Below are 21,521 nucleotides of genomic sequence, written 5' to 3' on the forward strand. Positions count from 1 at the left end.
AAATATGTTTTCTATTTCCATCTTGTAATGCCACTGGTTTGTTATTTTTTATTTATTTTTTTTTATATACATTATTTGTAAATAGTGCAGACACTGTAACTTGTCTACATCGGACGCGAGAGTTGTCATGCCGTGCCCGCTGCGCTAAAGTCGTCTAAACTTGATCACATCCCACTACAGTTGCAAATGTAGTGAACAAAGTGTGAGTTTTTTTTAATGGGTTATGTTATAGCTCTGCTTGTTTTAATGTTTACAACATAGGGAGAAGGGTTGAGCCTCAATCAGAACTACGAGAGCGCCTAAGTGGAACTTTGGCTGACTGTTAACAACCAGAAACCATATTTCATTCAAATCGAAATCGATGTGTCAAACTACACATTTAACGAGTTAAATCGATTAAATTGATATTATGACACCAGTCCTCACCCCATTTTTTTTGTAAGAAAAAATAGATTAGATCTATGCAACATATATAGCATCAAAATTTATATCAATGTTTTTTCCAATATCGTGCAGCCCTAGCATATACAAGAAACAAAACAATAAGTCATAAATATGTATTGAAAACCATCACCATTTGTAAGTGCCAATAAATGATATTCTGCTACAGAGTTTTACTGGATATAAAGTTAACAAGGAGCTTCTGAAAGGTCAAACAAATTTTAATACAGTTCAGCTCTCTGAAAATACAGTTCAGATAGAGTCGCTTCTCATTATAATTCCTAAAATAGGTTTTTGATGTACTGTACATTGTTTACCAGTGTAATTTGGAGAAATTAATAATTTAATAAAATTATTTTAAAGATAAATAACAAATAACTATGTTCCTTATTCATATTCAGATTTCTGAAAAAAAGTTTTGAATTTAAACAAACAGAAAAGCCTGAAAATAGCTCATTCTGAAATAAAATTATGGAGATAAGTCTGTGAATAATGTGTATTAGTCATGAGCATGGCATTATTGGGTGATTTCTATAATAGCAGGTTACATGCCACCATACAAATCCTGAATGAAGGTAATTACTGAATTAATGATTCGTGAGACTCCATTACAACACAGCTAGGCAGGGAGTAATTCTGCTCCCTGTCAAATGGCCACAATATGTACGATTACAGACACAGTGGCGCTAGGGCTGGACGATATGGCCAAAATATACATTATAACTATGAGAAATGTAATCAGTGGATGCAAGGTTAGCATCCCTAACTGGAGCTCTTTTTCTTGAATTCTTGTTAGCATGTTCTCAAAGCACAAGCTTTACACTTCAACCGCACTGGTAACTCAAAAACACCTTTTAAAACTTCCACATAAAAGAACATTAATTATTAACTCCCTATTTCTATTTTTTACTCCCAAGTGTCACAATTTTATCATCTATTTTGACACTAATGCATATGATAACAATTTATTTCAACAGCTATCCATGCAAAAATAAAAATTAGTTATTTATATATTTTTTTCTTTTTGATAAAGTTCAAAAGAACTGTATAATTTTTTATATATTTTTTGTAAAATTCTAAATCAATGTATTGTGTCCCTGATGATTAAAAAATAAGCTAGAGGGAAATATCTGAACCCCAGTTTTGAACCTTAAAAATTAAAAACACAGTATGCCCGCAGATGACAGATGTCCTCACCCAGGGCATTCACTCTTGTACAAACCAATAATTCTTCAGAGACTGTAAAAAACAAGTGAACTCTGACAAATCTGCTCAGCACTTCTCCAACTGTCAGCCCCTTTTATATCTGGCACTGACTAATCAAATCAACTAAACTATTTGTTTCATTGGCATGAAGGATCCAGCCTCTGGGCAGTCTTTGCTCCCTGGAGATATGAACAGATCAATCTAATCCCACACTCAGTATAGATTTAAATGGCAAGAGATTTCAGGGCCTATCCTATCCGTTACCCAGCATGCCTGTTAATTTGCATGAGAGCTTTCTGCACTTGGCAGCATTATTTCTCTAACCGAAGTGATACTTCTCATCATACAGGACTACTTGCCAAGCAGAATTACTGGCTTTGGATCATACTGGTTGCAATTTGTGCTCCATTTCAGAACACTATATCACGGCAAGTTTAGAGCAGACATTGCGGCTGATATCTTTGAAAAGCAGTTCCTTCTGGTAAAATAAAGAAAATATGAAGTGTTTAATGTAGAACAGAGTTGAATTTATATCTGAAGGCCTGGCAAAAACATGGAGAAATATGTCAACAGTTTTTATAAAGACTATTTTTTACAAATGTTTCAGCGAACTTATTTCTTTGAATTATAACAAACAAACACATTCCCATTACACACTGGTTAAAAGTGTTCTGTGAAATGGTGATAGCTGCCGCATGTTTTGAGTCTGAGCTCCATCAAGTTCTTCATCAAATTTGTTATTATGGCTGTGCGATATTGAAAAAAAATGCCATATGCGATAACTTTTTTTAAAATGCGATATTCAATATGCGATATGATATTTCTGTTTAAATTATATTTTTAAATATTTCAAAATTAAAATTATATAATCAATTTGTTTCACATTCTTTCTTGGAAAAGAAAGAATCACTACAACTTCTGGAAGTGACCATCAGTGTTTTATCAGTACATAAAAAGTAAATGAAACAAATCAGAAAATGTAATTTTAACATCAATGTGAACATTCAAACAAAAAGAATTACACTCATTTTATATTGTGTCTTTGCTTTCCATACACTTTAAGTACTTCTACATATACCATAGCAAAAACTATAGTCTGAGAAAGTTCTAACATGATTAAAGGCAAGTGAACAGTCAGTAAAAAAAAAAATAAAGGGTGTGGGGGCAAATACACAATTTAAAGCTATGGTAGGGAACTTTTGACGGTCTAGCGGTTAATAGAACTGCTTGCGTCTTGCGGAAGAACATCGTAGCCGGAACTACTTCTCTCTGTTTATGTCTATGAAGAATCACAAAGGTACTGGGTTACTCCGCCGCGGTACCCCCGAAGCAGTCTAAAATAGTCCGAATATAAACACTTATTATAGGTGCACCCTAGTGATTCAGGACAAGCTAAAAACACGGTTTGGAAAATGGATTCATGGTGTACTCGCTTATTATATTAATTTTTCTACATTTTGAACACAAACAAAGTTACGGACCACAGCTCTGATTGGTTGATTTCTTCTTAGCAGCAGTCCGTAACTGCAAATGGCAATAGGACCACTGGGAGGAGCCAGAGGAGCTTGATTTTTTTCACAGATTATCTGTCTCATATTCTACTGTCAGGAAATAATGACAGGTTTAACAAATATGTAAAAAATATATATTTACAAAAGTTACCTACTGCAGCTTTAAAAGCATAGATAAAATAAACAGTTCAATGTTAAATTTCTATAGCACTTTAAAATAACCTTAGTATACCAAAGTGCTATACACAGTTACATTAATCCAATCACACAATAAAATAAACACATCATTAGAAAACCAGTCACAAAACTTTGAAAGTTTGGGAAAAAAATATAACTTCCTTTTCGATGGAACTTCGAACTGCGTCCTCTAGGGGTCGCTTTGGGGAACACATCGTCGTGACCCGTCTCTGAAGCATACATTGAAAAAACACCAACTTGTTGGCTGGCGACAGCCTCCGACGTCACTACCGGCGCGACTATAAATAAGCACCGGGAGAACACGTCATTCATCTTCTTCGTTTTCACTGACTGTTTAGTTTGAAGCGTGCATCTGAAAGAACTGGTAAGAGTGATCTTTCTCTGTTTATCATGGCGACAACTAGCGAGCGTTTAGACAATGTGTGCATCCATGTTGGCATTATTTGACACCTGATGACATGCGTGATCTTTGCGTTATTTGTTTGGGTGAAGAGCACACACGTGATGTCTTAGAGGAGGCATTCGGCGCATTGTGAGTGTTTTTTCAATGGAAAAAGCTCCGCTCTCGTTCGTCTCTCTTCTGAAAAAAAAGGCAGCCATCTGCGCGCAGTTTAGAACCTGTTTAGAAGGAGAATGAGCTCGTGAGAATACAGGTGGATCTGTCTGAATGGTTTAAAGAGGAATTTCCCTTTCGCGCTCGTAATGGTGGCGGATGAGAGAGAGCCTCGGGAGGATGATGTTATATCTTTAACACTTTCTGATACTGAGGTTTGTAGCATATCTGACCCGAATAAGACAAATTAAAGAGTCTATCAGGCCTGTGGCTGAAACACGGGCAGAATTCCTAAAAGGCAACAGGAGGTCATATATCATTCCTTGCCACGGAGTTGATTTCAGAGTTGACAGAGTTGAATTCCCCCACCTAGCAGAGCCAGACTGAAATTCCTAAGGGGGCCTTTTAACCTCTGGTCTCCACAGAACATCCTTATGTCAGAGAACGGCAACAGAAACTGTCTTTTTTAGTGAATATCAGTCCATCGCTTCACTCCATATTCATTTATATGTAATCCACACATTTGACTATCATGTTTATAATCACTTATTGTGTATGTCTTTTAATAAATATGGGATAGCTTAAGGATTCATAATCATGTTTGGTATGTTTGTGCTTGAATCTGCTTGCTTGAAACAGCCATCAGTTATTTGTCAAATGTATCATATTCTTGTTATAGGTATCATGTCCAAAATTATAACCTGCAAGAGCGGGAAAATTCGGACAACGTACTTGATAAGATAACATATGATTTATGATCATATGACGATATCTGATTGGTCAAGACAACATTTGAGGTGTGGCCAACAGGCCAGTTTAAATACTTAGGACACCATAAAATGTTGCTTTTAGCTTCTAGCTTTGCTTCTGCTATTAGTCATGTATGCTTTTAGTTTGCTTTTAGCTTTTAGCTTGAAGCTTTGCTTTCTAGCTTTAGCTTTTAGCCATGCTTTTAGTCATCACTTTAAGAATTCTTTGAGCGCGGTTCCAGCGTGCTTCGGCCTGCATGCCTGCTGCTACTTAGCCACGATGAGAAGAAACACCACCTAGTCTCGTCAAACTTTACTTCTTTTCTTTTCCGTTTGAGAGTTTCATGTTCTGAGTTAAGTTTTATAATGCCGTGTCTCCGAGTATGACCTCGAGTGCCTGTTTAACTTCAACCAGCCCACACAACTCTGCATCGTCAGCCAACGCCCAACCATGGGCTTCCCAAGACATCACTTCAGTGACTACAGTACTTCCAGCCAATCAGCGACATCGGGAAACCCCCTTTCAACAACAACAAAGGGAACACTTTTACACAGGCAATGTACCTCCAGACTGATCTATACTGGTGTATCTAATATAATTTTTACCTCATTGAGGAACTCAATGTGAGGGTTAATTAAGTGATTGATGGTTGTTCATGTCTATGCAATTTCATTCCACTTCCACATTTTCGCAGGGCGTCTCAGTGATCAGCCGTGAAACAGTGATTCTGTTCAAATTCCCTTTAAAATCTTAAATGATTCCCTTTGAGCTAAATTGACCAATTTCCCTTACAAGTTAGTGTTCTGCTGGGTTTTTACAGAGGAAAAGCAGGAGATATTTGAGGATGGAGAAGAAGCTGAGGCTGAGCCTTCTCAATTCTCCTGCCATTCGTATGTAGAACTGTTGGAGGTTATTGAGCGAAAATTACCTTTTGACCATAGCCCTCCAGCTCAGGTGAGCCTTTCATTTGTGCATGATCTCCATACAGAGATAAAAAAGAAATGAAAGATGCCGTTTTCTTTTCACAATCATCGGTTTCGGCATTAAAGTAATCTGCCGACATTGAGGTGATGCGAAAGCGGCTTTGAGGGGATGCCCCCTGTAAAAAGAGCTAAAATTTTTATAAATCATTTATAAATAATTTTTATCTATGGAAATTTTTTCTTTCTGCAGGGGAAACATCCTCTCTTAATCTCCCTCCTTGCCATCTAGTCCCCTTCAGAAAATCATCGCTTAAATGGCACGGCATACGCAGTAGCAGGTCAGGCTGTGGCTTTATTACACACAATGCTGGTGTTTCAAGCATATCAGACTGATCTGCTAAGAGACCTGGATAGAGGCAGGGTGCCTTTTTTCTGATCAGGTTGCCGAGCTGCGCCGCACCACGGATCTCTCTCCGTGCTACCAAGAAGGCCGCCTCCACCATGGGCGGGACCATGGTGGCAGCCGAGAGACATCTGTGGATGAACCTGGCAGACATCGGGAGGAAAGAAAAGGTTTTCTTTTCCATGCTCAGGTTTGGCCTTCTGAACTTTTCTGTATTTCTGTTGCGACGGCGATTTGAGAAGTTCGGGGAGACGAAGGCCCGCTCTGCTGCTTTCAGATCCTTTGTTCCACAAAGGTCCAGGTCTGAGCACGAACAACATAGGGGTCCTAGCCTGTCTCAATCTGAGGATCAAAGACTGGCACAGAAGGCTAGTGTCGCAACTTGCACTACTCCCCCACCTGCGGGCAGGGGTTAGAGGAATCGTGGGTCACGAGGAGGTAAGCAGAACCTAAGGGGTGTGATCTAGACGAGGCAGTGTTCACGTCCAAATCGGAGTGATACCGAGGAATCTAATCATTGCCTTCAGGGATTTTTTACTTCTGCTTTTATCCTCCCCTTCCTAATTCCCCTGTAACCACCAGCTCTTCACCTGATTGAGGTTAGGTGGAAACCTCTCGCATAACAGTCTCCTATGCTGGACCTATAATGTTTTTATGGTTCTATGTTCATAGAAATCACCTGACTGATGGTCCAGACTAAAAGGAGGCACCCCTTGAGCGGGGCTCCAGCGCAGGAGGGTGGGTTAGTAAATGTAACCCTCTCCGTATATACTTATGTGTATTTAATTGCTGGTGGTTACGTGTCTACTAATAAACTCTGTGAGCTTCGTTCCCTTTCTTGAAATGATTAGCCCTTGGTTCCTTGGGCTCTCTTCAGCCAGTGTGTATTTGTTTATACACCTCAAGCATCACTTCCCTCAACATGAGGGGCTATTTGGGTGATTCTCGTGGTAAATTAGCAGCGCTCCCCCTTTTCCAAAAAAAGGGTCACCTATGAGCGCGCTACACTGAGTTCAGAGTTCTCCTTTCATATGAGACTGGGTTCTCTGTTTTTTTCCCTAGAGCGCTCCAGTATTGTTTCCATAGATCAAGTTGGTGACTCTCAATCATACTATTTTGAGATGCAACATTCCATCTATGAGCTGCTCTATCAGAGTGCTACGAGAGCCCCTCCTTAGAACAGTATTTGAAAATCCATGCTATGGTAAGTGTGAACATGAAAGCCTTGCACACTTTCTGAAATCCATACTGTGGTAAGTTTGCACGCTAGTATTCTGCGGTTCATTCTAAAATCCTATATGGTGAGGGCTTCATGTGGTGGCTTCGTTCCCTTCCTTGAGCTGGTAAAAGCCCCGTTCATCTTGGGCGTCACTCCACCTATGTATCCTTGGATACCCAGAGCCGGATTATCCAAAAGGGCACTTGGGCCAGTGCCCAGGGGCACCAACCATTCAAAACAACTAGGGGGTTACCACATGATACAAGCTTTAAAAATATTTTTCTTAAATAGTTTTATTATTAACTTGAAATTCTTGAAAGACCATACATAACTCATTTATGAACACTAACTTAACAACAATAATAATAAAAATAAATAAATGAATAAAGATTACATGACCACTATCAGTCCCCCCCTTCCATCCCCAATCAGTCAGAGTTGAGTTGGTCCACAACAAGTACGCGCAAATGTGTAATTTTTGTGTAACTTTTGAGGTAAAGTGCCCAGGGGCACCACACTGTCTTAATACGGCCCTGCGGATACCTATCTAAACAGGGTGTTGCTACTAGAGAACTGTCGAGACAGCTCTTTCAGCAAGCTTATGCGTAAGCTAGCAGTAGTCCCTGTGTGACAGGCAAGACTTGGTAGAAATGCTAGGTTCTTAGTCGTATCCCTTTAAAGGAATCTTTCCTGATTCCAAGCCTTCAGCTCTACCCTGGACCGAGGCCCTAACAATTAAGTTGGTTATGTAGCTTAGGCCTTTTGGCCGTAAGGGGTACTGTCACAGACAGCTGTCTAAACATCCCAGGGGCAACTCCCATGGAAATGGTAGAGTTGGTACTTAGTGCTCACAATGGTTCTGGCCAGCACTCCCCTCAGCATGGCGGCGTGGGAATACTGTTCCCCAAAGTGACCCCTAGAGGACGCAGTTCGAAGTTCCCTCGAAAGGGAACTGTCTCAGGTTACGAATGTAACCATAGTTCCCTAAGTAGGGAACGAGACACTGCGTTCTCTAGCTCCCTGCCATGCTTCGGACACAAGCTTCAGACGAAGAGGTGAATGACATGCTCGACCGGTGCTTATTTATAGTCACGCCGGTAGTGACGTCGGAGGTTGTCGCTGGCCAACAAGTTGGTGTTATTTCAATGTATGCTTCAGACACAGGTCATGACGAGGTGTTCCCCAAAGCGACCCCTGGAGGACGCAGTGTCTCGTTCCCTACTCAGGGAACTATGGTTACATTCGTAACCTGAGACAGTTTTTAATAGACTTAAGCTCAGACACTGAAGAAGCTATTCCGATAGATTATGGCAAATTGTTCCATAGCTTCAGATCTCTGTCTAGGGCACGTGACATCACGCACTATACGTACATTTGTTTTGTATACAATAGTAATAACAGCAATATTTGTGTAATAATATAAACTCCATAATCATCGGGAAGGAGGAGGCGGGAACCGGCGCACAATCAAAATGAAACTTTAGTAAATCACAAAATAAACAAAACAGCTCATCAGCCCCTCACGGACGACTGATGCGCGCAAATAAAAAGCAAAACATCAAATAAAACCCAGGCCTGGTCCTCTCTCGTCCTTCACTATCGTCGGTCCAGTTTTATATCCTTCCATCTCCTACGTGGGACTCGAGACCGGCGGTGGGTCGCAGTTGTTGCGGATTTCCCAATCATTCCGCCGGCCTCACTCCTTGTTCCCACGTTCCTCGGCCCCGCCCCACTCGCCACAATTTGCAAACTGTTTTATTTAGACTAGAAAATAAATTATTTCAAACATCATACACAGCATTTCCTTTAGATTGACAGGTTTGAACTCAGGAAAATACAGTGTATGCATTCAGCAAATTGATTCTTTGTTGAGCGATGGACCTTGTTGGGAAACCAAATAATACATCGCTGATCTGGAGCCATCTCCATTCATGTCACCCATCCGTGTTTGTACAAGTGTCTTCAAGTTCTGGTGATCGCAAACGCCTGGCTGGTCAGGTTTGGTGAGTATTTCTCTAAACTGGCCAAATACTAATGAGACAATGATAAATGACAGATTTTAACAAGATATGTGGCAACAATTCCCATTTCAAAGAGAGCAAGTGCAGACGAGGAGTTAATGCGCCCACTTAAAGCGGGATTTATACTTTCGCCTGGCTCCGCTTTGCTTGCCTCTGCTGACTTTGCACACATTACCAAGCAGACAAGGCTTTTTTCAGTGAACCATATCTACACCGGACCCGACACCACGATGCAAGAGGTTTGTCTAGTGTCTACACAGGACATTTGAACTCTATGTCAGTACCTCATAAATAGGAAAAGGTAGTTCACTGTCGAGAATTTGTCGTGTGTTGCCGCATCCAGTGTAGCATCAGTGCATTTAACTTGCTTATTTAGGGTATTTTAGGCTTTCTTGTTTAACTGTATTATTTCTTTGATATTTATTTTAGTGTTTTGGCGGCTGCATATTCACTGACGAAAGTGCTAAAATAAACATGCACATTTGTTAATAGATGAGCCACTGGCGGTAGTTGGTCCATTACCACCCGCGGTGGTAAAAATCTGCCCACCATCACAGCACAAAGCGTGAGTTACCATGGTGACAAAACCCGATCAAAAACAAACCCCATCTTCTTGAGGCCCCGAATATTGTGAGTTTGTTCTGAGTTCTGAGTTGTTCAACTAATGTAACTTAACTGGGTATAAACATGAAACAGACTTTGTGCAACCGGCTCCTGCTTGTCAACCCAACGAAAGAAAGGGTAATGAGCAAGTCAGTAATTAAGGGCCCGAAGGTCCTGAAGTCATATCACGGGCTAAAACATGCACATTTTGTTAATAGATGAGGCCCACTGGCGGTAGGTTTGGTCCATTAACCACCGCGGTGGTAAAAATCTGCCACCATCACAGCACAAGCCGTGGAGTTACCATGGTGACAAAACCCGATCAAAACAAACCCATCTTCTTTGAGCCCCGAATTGTGAGTTTTGTTCTGAGTTCTGAGTTTGTTCAACTAAATGTAAACTTAAACTAGGGTATAACAGAAAAAGACTTTGTGCAACCGGGCCTCCTGCTTGTCACCCAACGAAAGAAAGGGGTATGGTGAGCAAAGTTCAGTAGCATTTAAAGGGACGTGCACCGAAATGGGTCGCTGTGAACAGAGTTTTTTTTTTTTGACAAGGTAAAAAGGATATTGTTTTACACTACCATTGAAAAAAATAATGTTTAACCAAAGTATGTAATAGACCTTTCCTGAAGACCCTAACGAATCATACCAACTTGTAGAAAATGGGCATCTGAACCCCTTAAGCGTTCAATCTTGGCACCTTTTAGGTGACTGAATATTTTGAAATGTCTGCAGATATAACCAGCTACAGTACAATCAAGTGAAAGACACCAGCTTTTAAGCACAATACCAAACCATTCATTGTTCACAATCAAAATCAAGTCACACAGAACTGTTTGATAAAATGTAAATGAAGTCACAGTGAGAAGTCCACGATGTCTTCAAAAGTACTAGGGCTCCTGAAGCAATAAAGGCCTGGTTTATGAATATAAACCTCGGTCAGAGCAGTGTGGGCTGAACTGAAATAAATAAACAAACATTTTATTCAGCAAGAAGGATTGCACAACACTGAAGGCTGGAGTATTGGCTGATGAAAATTCAACTCTGCCACTGCAGAATTTTGTGTAATTTTGTAATAATATTATATTTCACAATAGTACAGTTTTTTTTGTTACTGCAATTTTTCCCAAAAATATGCAGCCAAAACATAAAAAAATGCAGCTACACTTTTTACTGTGGCTGTGTGTTTAACTTGAGAGGCCAGGAGTTGCACTGGCAGAGGGACTGTGTAACAGTGATCATACTGGTCTCTGATAAAACCGCAGATAAAATAATCATACAATTTTACAAAATTTGCTGTAACATTGAGGCTACAAGCCTATAAACAACTAATACTGGCTTATTGGTGATAGTTCACCCAAAAATAAAAAATAAAAATATATCATTTATGTATGTATTATTCATCATGTATAATTTTTATTTTTTCTTTTGCTGTTCCGCAGATTTGTAGTATTATTACACCATTTCACCTCTGCATTACAAATCACGCAAATAGTTTTGTTCTTGTCCACAACACTATCATTGTAGTCTTGCTTGCAAAATCTAAAATGCTTTCATACCTGACTTTTTATGTGAAGGTGGCATGGGCTGGTAGATAGGGGGAGTGCCCGATGTGTGAATACATATTCAGAAAGCCACAGAAAACAAATAATGATGGCTAACGGCTGCCTTTTACATTACAGTACATAAAATTTACCACAGAGTAAGTATAGATGATCAGGACAATGGCAAATGATTTGCAGATCCTAAGCACCATTGACAAAACATCTACTCTTGTAAAACGTGTACTGCTGCTCAATAGTATAAACAGAGTATTGACATATATTTTCCTCCCATCTCGTAAGTTTTATTATATTTTTGCCACAATTTCCATTCACCTCCATTATAAGACTGACAGACTGCAACGGTTTGAGGTCAGAATGTTTGTTTGTGTTATACTGAAGAAACAAAGTCACCTACATCTCGGATGCCCTGGGGGTAAGCAGAAAAACATCACATTTTCATTTTTGGGTGAACTATCCCTTTAAGTTTATCAAAAATAATAGTAAAAACATTTACAATTTTACTAAAAAAATATATATTTCAAATAAATTAAGTACTGTAAAACGTCCTGCTTATCAAATAATCTTAAAATCCTGTCACTGATAAAATTAAGAACCGTTTCAAATCAGGCTATTAGAAGGATCATGGGAAGGATCATCTGAAGGATCATGTGACACATAGGACTGGAATAATGGCTGCTGAAAATTCAGCTTGGCCATCACAGAAATAAATAAAATAAATAATATTAAAATAGATTGTAAAAATTTAACAATATCACGTTACTGTTTTACTGTATGTTTTAATAAAATAAATGCAGCCTTTTAAAAATCTTACCCGTGATGTGCAACAGAAGGGTTTTTGGGACACCATGAACCAAATGATACCCTGAAGGATAACAAGTGATCTCACATGAAGCCAGTCACTGTCCAACTCTGTCTTTATCCATCAGTCTTATCTGCCGTGCACTGATCTCACTGCTCAATATTACCTGCTGGGCTTTAAATACAGAGGGGTGATGAAGGATCATCTGACAACACTCATCTGTGGCTAATTGTGCTGTGATGTGCTGTGATTAGCGCTGAAGGTTAGTGTGTTTAAGCGGGCTGTGACAGGAGATGGGGTCAGTGAGGGCACCACTGAAGATGAGCTCTGTGCTGGAGGGCAATGTGTTATTTCTGTGACATGGTTAATGAGGACAAGGTACACGTCAATTCTGAGTTCTGTTCGAGGTAAATGGGAGATGCCTAATTTCCAACTGACTTTCCAAAACAGTTAAAGCAGTGCTCAATAGAGGTACATTTATATTATAACAGAATTTAAAATTTAAATGTATAGTTATCAAAATGTTTTAATTATGTCATCATGTACGCCCCATCATGTTGTTTCAAACCTGTATGACCTTCTTTTGTGAAACACAAAATATATTTTGAATAATGTTTTGGTGGCATTTCAATTGCATTGTATGGACAAAACTCGAAATCATTACCCTATTGATATTTGAAACATTTTCCAATATATAATGTGTTCCACAGAAGGAAGAAAGTAATACAGGTGAGCAAATGATGAAAGAATTGTATTTCTTCATAGTCAGAATGAACTGTAGTTGTATTAAAAAGAAAAAGAAAACGAATGAAGCTTTGAAAATTTTCCTAAGGCAAAATTTTTTAGATCAACATAAAGATAAATAATAAAAGATTAGACTATACCTATATATTGTACATTACTGCTTCAGTGTTTATTTTTTTCAGCAGATATTAAGTTTTATTTACAGAGGCTATTGCAAAACTTTACAGAATTTTTTAAGTGTTTACAGAGAACAGGGTTTATATTAGATTAAACTATTGACTATCTGACTGTGCAGTTGGAAGAGACACAAATCCCATCAAATGCCAAACACACATTTCATTACTTCTTTAAATTGATCTTTCCTTGACCTTTTCTAAGTCTAATGAAACATACATTGGGAGCTCTGGATACATTTGCTTCCTTACAAATGAAACATAGAAAGCAACTTTCTACATCTGTACTATTTGCAGTAGAAAATAAAATGAAGATAATGTGTGTGGTGTCCATGCAAACCTGGTTTCAAGGACTTGCTACACGGATACTAAGGCACTGGGAGTGATCAGTTCATGTTTCTATTTGGTTGACAGGCTGCCATTTCTACATGGTTGCTTACCCAAGTCTCTAATCTGAGATATCATTAATTCAATGAAAGTTTAATGAGATTCTAGTAGTCTGTTTTATCCGTGGGGACAAAAAAAAAATTCCAATGCCAACGGTTGAGAAAATTATTACCACTCTTCTCAAACCACAAGATTTTAGATATCATTCATGTCTATAGCCCAAATGGAAAGACTTATACATTGCCATTTAATATATAGGGTTATGGGTTCAATCAAATTCTTAAAGGGATAAATCATCAAATAACCAACCCTTATATCATTCCAAAAGTGTATGACTTTCTTCTGTGAAGGAGATATGTAAAAGGCCTGAACAAATGTGCATCATCCAAATGATTTGGTATAATCATGCCTCAGAACTGTCACATGACTGTGTTATCAAACATGAGGCATTCAAACTTATCTGAAGAAATTAATAGTCATACAGAAGAAATATCTTAGATTTACTTCTCATTCAAATAGATATGCACCCTCGGCACCCCTTTACAATAAATTTAAAGTTCATTCTATTGATAAGTTAAATATTTATCAAACATGTCTATTTATGCGTAAGTCTATATATAGGACACAAGATCTACCAGACTCCTTTCAGAGTTTGTTTATCCCTATTTCACATGTACACTCATTTCAAACTAGACATAGCAATAATACTTTTGTCTTACCCTACACACGAACTACAAGACATCAATTTAATATTTCTTTTAGAGGTCCTAAGCTCTGGAGTGAGTTAAGCCCATCGTTGTGATCAATGTCCTCTTATTCGGTTTTCAAAAAGCATCTGAAGAGACTTCTATTGCTAGCCTGATCCTTTTATGTAGTCCTTTCTAGGTAGTGCTTGCTTTTTTGTTTTTCTATTGTATTTTTATCTAGACTTATCATCTTTTATGTTATTGAACTATTGTTTTGTATTGTTTTTTTTGTTTTCTGCTTATGCTCTTGCTTTGTTTCGTTTGTTGTTTGTTTTGTTTTTGTTTGAGTGTTTAGTCTGCATGTCTCATGAGTTAATATGAGCAGGAGTGGAACTCTGTACAAGCCTAGAGTGGCTTCGTTCCCTCCTTGCATAGTTTTGTACTTGTACTAAACATGTGCTAAACAAATAAACTAAACTAAACTAAACAAACTCACGACAACATGATTGCATTTATTGCACTTCATCTGCTCTCTGAGGTCATTATTATATTTATTATTATATTACATTATTTTTACATTACATTATTATATATGGAAAAAGATGGGGCAGCAATTTCTTATTGCAGCAATTTCCATTTTTCTTAGTGAATTTTTTTGCCAGTTTATCAGGAAGTAGTTATATGCGATAATGACAAAAAAATATCTCTATATTTTCTGGAATTTCTGGAAAAAGTGGCATTTAGATGCATTTACAGAGACTTCAACACAGGAAACCTACAGTTACAAATGCATAAATGTTTTGAGGTTTTATAAAAAATAAATAAATAAAATCATTCAATATTGATATTTGAAATAATTGAAAAAGTTAAATTATACTTTAAATTAATAAAACACCTAAAATCGCCAGTAGATGGCGGCAAATCCCTGCATGAGTGAGACATTGAGACATTCATTCAGCTGATTCGTACATAGAGCTCGTATGACTAGAGTGGCCTTGTTGGAGTCGTAATGTGCTGCAGACATTTACAGTGGAAAAAAGGGGTTATCCATGCAAGCATTAAAAGGATAGTTCACCCAAAAATTCTGTCATTAATTATTCACCCTCAAAGAAAACAAAAATAAAGACTCCTCCAAACCACCCTATAGTGCCATTTTGTAGAGTATCACATACATAAAATATGTACACAGATATGTTGTTTACCTAGTCTAACTTCAGATCAAACTATTGATGTCACATGGATTATTTTAACAAATTCTTTGCTACGTTTCTGAGCCTTGATCATGTTAGAATCCTTGCTGTCTTTGGGAGGGTCAGAGAGCCCTCAGAATTCTTTAAAAATATCTTAATGTGTGTTCCGAAGATAAACAAAGGTCTTACAGGTTTGGAATGGCATAAATGTGAGTAATTAATGACAGAATTTTCATATCTGGGTGAACTATCCCTTTAATGGCAAGGAAAATTCCTTGAGAGCAGCGATGTATGAGGTGTTTCTTGAAAACTATAGTACATAAAAAAGGGATCATATGAAGCAATTAAATTTGTTCCTTTCTCTTTGGAGTGTTTCAAGCTCTTGGTGCATGAAGAAGATCTGTAAAGTTGCAAAGACTAAAGTCTCAAATCCAAAGTGATATTCTTTATCAAAGTATCAAAGAGTCTGCCACACACCCCTTAAATGGCTAATTCAAACATGCCCATGTCACTATGTGGAAATATTTGTGTAATGCCGCCCAAATGTTCACCCAAAGAAAGAATGCGTGGTTTCAGTAACCTCAGTTAGTGTTGAAGCAGTCATGTCAGGGAGATGCTGTGTGTATCTAGGTGAAAGCAAAAGCACTTTTATTGGCCTTTTGGAAGTAGATTCATTTAGGAATCTTTAAGATTACTTACAACAGAACAGCAACGCTTTTTATGGACGACCGTATTGTGAACCTAGGAGATGAGGTAATTCTGCTTGCGGTGTTCGGCCAATCACAATGCACTGGGTCAATTGGCCAATCAGAGCAGACTGCGCTTGTCGGAAGGACGAAAATTACGTGTTTTAGAAAGGCGGGGCATAGAGTACCTACAATAATGTACAGTATTTGAAAAATAATGTGTTTTTTGAACATTAAAGCATGTCAACATATTCTGTTACACCAAATAATTATCTTTAAAAAAACATCATATGACCCTTTTAAAAGAATGGCCCAGCACCCTCTGAAACGTCTTGAGAGGGCTAGCGGCAAGCACTTTTGAAGGAGGCCATGGTGACTTTCCGCATGGCCAGAGTATGATCCGAAACGACTATCACTCTAATTTGAGTGGAGTTGAAAAATGCCCACAGGAACGGTATTACTTGGCTGTGGAGCAGCATGCTCTTGGCAAGGTTGACAGGCTGAAGGTAAGAAGCTGGAGGTCTGAGCTGGAGGAACCGATTCTATGGCTCCTTTGCCAGCAAATTCATCACCTCTAAAACACTACCCACTTTGACATTCCAGGGATGGCCTGCCAGGCCTTTGCCTACGTGGTTCGGGGTTAGATTAGCTTTAGTGACTGGCTGCCCGAAGGCACGGCACTCATTGCAAATAGAAGAGGAAATTTGCTGTTTTGTTTTTTTTAAGTTTATGTGTTTTATTTTTCCTGCTGTAACAGCAATTGGTTGCTTGGTGCTTAAACGGGCCAAGAGTTTGCAACAAATACACATATCTCTCTGCACCCAGGGTTGAACAGGGTGATAGAAAGCTTAAGAGAGGTCGCTTGTGAAGTGGACCAGCTGCAGCGAGACCTGGCCCCAACTTCTTCGTGCCTCTCAGATCAGAAAGACGCTGGAGGGGCCGGATCCAACGCTACCTTAGATCGGGGTCCCTGGCGCTTAGGAAAACGGTGGCATCTGGCTGAGTGTGAATGCCCTCCTGTCTGCTGAGTCTTGGCAGGCTGAATGGCGGGGGTATCAGATGCTGGCTTCACAGGCTGCTAAGTCAGTGTAGATTTAGGGTGACTAGGAGCAGCAGAGGTGTTGCAGCGATTTGGCAGGAAGTGTTGCATGACCTGGGATGACATCTTAGCCTCTGTGAAGCACTCAGTGAATCCTTTGACTGCCGGTATGAAGAGGGCTTTTGGAGAGATCCAGGTAACAAAGATCCAGGTTTCCGTTAGTGTTAGCATTAGAATGTGCTTGAGCACCTTGAGATTGGCCAGTGATTTCCCAATCACCGGAGCGGTGGTCTTGGTGGCGCACAGAGCCAGGTATATCATGCTCCTCGGGTCCCTTAGAGCTGCAGCGTTCAGGCCAAATTCCTCCGTGGAAGCGAGGATCTTGGCCTGAAAGATCTGGTGGAACACCATAGAATGGAGCGCGGAAGCTACCGGTCCAGCCGAGGAGTAGGAACGTCCAGGGAGGGCTGAAGTGGTCCTACATGGCTTGGATGGATGAGCAACCTTTACCTTCCATCCGATGGCCGTCGTCCAGAAAAAGCAGCTTCTCATATCCCTTTTCTTAAGCTCGGTCAATAGAGGTGGGGGCGGATGAAGCGGAGGTACAAAGGCGGGCAGAATAGAGAGGTCGCCATGATTTAGTGAGCTTGTCATGGACTTCTGGGAAACAAAGAGAGGAACACTGTCGAGGGGTCTGATGGAGCAGGAACCACTTGCCAGATGGCTGCGAGAGGGCTCCTCTGGTGGAGACTACTCCAAACCTAGCTCCTCGACTGCCTTCCAGAAGATACGAGAAGTTCGGCATCCATCCCAAATTGGCAGTGCTTGTTGTGTACAACGGCAAGGGGGTGGGATCAGTAACTGAGCCTGATAGCTCCTCTGCATTTGAGGATGCCAATGACATGCTGTCATAAGGCAGCTCGTCCTCACTTCCCCCAATGAGACCAGAATGCTCGTGCTGGCAGAAGGAAGATGGGGTTTCCCCATGCAGGAAATGCACTCTGCATGGCTGTCATCAGTGTGCAGGGGAGCCCTGCAAGAACTGCACTAACGGTGAGGCATTTGCAACAATGCCTAATTTGCTCTTTTAGAAGCTCTTTTACAAGTGATGGATGGCAGCAGGGGAAAAAGAATGGAGCTGCTGTGATGCTGAAGCACAGGTCAGTTGAGCGGGGAGGTCTCAGAACAGCTGCGAGGCATGTCAACGGCAAGAAGTCTTTTAGGATCAGCGTTTAGCATAGAGTCATCGCTGAAGGAGAGAAAAAATCTGAGAAACCTGTGGCGAATGCCCACTTATATAGCCAGATGGCGCCATCCATTCTGGTGGGCTCTGGTGGGCTTTGTCGCCATAGGCTTGTGCAGCACCAGGGTATACAGTTAGGTCCATATATATTTTGACACTGACACTATTTCAATAATTTTGGCTCTATATGCCACCAGAATAGAATTAAAATTAAACAAGATTAAATTGAAGTGCAGACCTTCAGCTTTAATTCAAGGGGCTGAACAAAAATATAACATAAAATGCTTGGGAATTACAACCATTTTTATACACAGTCCCCCTTTTTCAGGGGCTCAGATGTATGGATAAAAATATTTTTTTCATTTTTTATATTTTGTTAAGAATCCTTTGCATGCAATGACTGCCTTAAGCCTCGCACTCTGGGTTTCCTCCTTTGTGATGCTTTACCAGGCCTTTACTGTAGCTGATTTCAGTTGTTGTTTGTTTGTGGGTCTTTCTGCCTTTAGTTTTGTCTTTAACAAGTAGAATGCATGTTCTATGGGGTTGTGATCAGGTGATTGACTTGGCCATTGCAGAATATTACATTTTTTAACTTAAAAAATGACTGTTTTTTTGCTGTATGTTTTGGTTCATTGTCCACTTGTACTATGAAGCGCTGTCCAATCACTTTTACGCTGAATCTCGGCAGACAGTATATCCGTGTACACTTCAGAATTCATCAGGCTGCATCTGTCCTCTGTCACATCATCATCGCTTAACACCAGTAACCCAGTGTCACCGGAAGCCATTCATGCCCATGCCATCACACACTGCTCCTCCATATTTCACAGATGATGTTGTATGCTTTGGAAGATTTTTCAAGCTTTCTCCATACTTTTTTCTTCCCATCATTCTGGTACAGGTTGATCTTAGTTTCATCCATCCAAAAAATGCTTTTCCAGAAGGGGTCTTGATTTTTTTAAATGTTTTTCCTAATCTGTCAAATTTTTTCTAAAGTCTTATCTGGCCTTCTATTCTTGAGGCTTATGAATAGTTTGCACCTTGTGGTGCTCTGTATTTGCTCTCATTAAGTCTTTTCTTGATTGTATACCTCCTGGAGGAGAGTGTTCTTAACTTCACTAGATGCCTAGATGTTGTGAGATGATTTTTCTTTACCATGGATAGGATGGTCCTCTGACATACAGGCCTTTTTATGTTGCTGAGCTCACCAGTCAGTTCTTTTTTTTTTTTTTTTTTACTTCTTTTTTCACAATGTACCAAACTGTTGATTTGGCTACTCCTAATGCTCCTGCTATCTCTCTAATGGAGTTGGTTTTTGAAGTGTCTTGAATGTAAAAAATAGCATTTGAATGATAATTTTGCCACAGTTTTTGCTTGAACATGTTACACATATCTAATCATTTCTGTAATACATTTTCATTTTAATTTTGCAAATAACAAAGCATTAAAATTAGTATTCATTTTACATATTAAAACTAGTGTATGAAATGGCAAATGAAAATTATGTAATTAATTTTCATTTTGCACCAAACGTTGCACAAATGTATTGGAAAATGTAAATGTAAATAAAGAAATGCATTGCCATTTTACATATTGCATTGTCATTTTGCATATTACATTCCAAACTGAATATTGCTACCCATATGCTTCCATACTCCAGACCTTTTACCTGCTCAACTGATGTAGAAATAACGAAGGAATACCCCACATCTATGAAAAAAAGGGAGGAAGTACATATAAAATGTCTGTAATTCCTAAACCTTTCCTCCAATTTTGATGAGTATACCCTCAAAGGGTGCACTCTAAAGCTGATGTCCATTATATAACTGTAATTTGAATATGCTTTGGTCAATGGCTAAAATAACAATGTTTATGCCTGTGTTCAAATATATATGGGCCTAACTGTATTTGGCCCCTTATATTGCATTTTGGGGGAATTCTAAATGCATTTCAATAGTCTAAATAATGCAGTGAAAGTATTAACAGTGTAAATGTGCTCACACAGTAGTCTAACCTACATCATGAAGTGTATGAATGCACTCTCTGGGTGTGTTTTGTTTGGTTTTTCCAATACTGTATATTGTTAATGTCAAATTGCATATCCTTTAAACAATTACAATATTACTGTAGACAATATACCTCACAGCCATATCAAGAAGATACAAAAGTGACTTGTTCTCTTCAACTCACTGTGTGCTCTATCAGCAGAGGAGTCCAAAGTTGTTTCGGACCCTACTGACTTTTACTGTATAGGAAAAAAAATACTATCATAGGAAAAAAAATACTATCATGTTACACTGCTATTAATACTACTAGTAGTGTCAGAATTTCTATGACCAACATTTGAAAATGTAAGCAAAGCCTGAGGTGACACGAACAGGAAGGAGTCATGACTCCTAAAGAAAAAAGTGCTCCTCTGACAGGAAGAACAGTGACAGAAGTGTCAAAACTGTCTCCAAATCCAGTAAGAAACAGTCATTTTGACAACAAGCCTCTATTATCCGCCTAACCCATGATAAGACAGTTTGCCAGCAGCTGTCTCGCTCATGGAGCCTCTATCACCTTTTCCAGCTCTGTGTTGGAAATAGGACCCATTTTCTTCACAGCAGTGCATCAAAAACTTCAGTTGTGTTAAAATGAAAATGAATGGCACGGTAAGTTTTTTTTATAGTTCAACAGTGTTGTCACAGTACCAAAATTTCAGTATTCGGTACCGATACCAGTTAAAATCCACGATTATCTGTACCTATTTTGGCACCAAATCAAAACACAAACATATGCAAAAAAAAAAAAAAAAAAATTAGCACTAAAAGTAAAACCATTCCCATTCTTTATATTTATTTACAATTGTGTTTAAAGTTTTTCTACAAGTAATATAATTATGAAACACAGTAAACAAGTTTCCCCCAAATTTAATTAGTCTTTTAATTAATGAAATAAACATTTTATTTTTGTTAAATAAAGGGGATTTGCTAATAAAATTAAAACATGGAAGAAATATTGTGTGATTTATTTCTTTACAAAGTTTTATGAATTTTTCAACAGTAGTAGCAGTCATGTGCTTCAGTCTATGTAGTAAACAAATCATTCATTCATTCACACAGAGACGCGCAGAACATGCAGGATTCATATTTCAACCAACTTTTGCGGATTAACATTTACAGATACTGGTCCATATG

This window comes from Carassius auratus, chromosome 30 (genome assembly GCF_003368295.1).
Source record: "Carassius auratus strain Wakin chromosome 30, ASM336829v1, whole genome shotgun sequence".
In the NCBI taxonomy this organism is placed as follows: domain Eukaryota; kingdom Metazoa; phylum Chordata; class Actinopteri; order Cypriniformes; family Cyprinidae; genus Carassius; species Carassius auratus.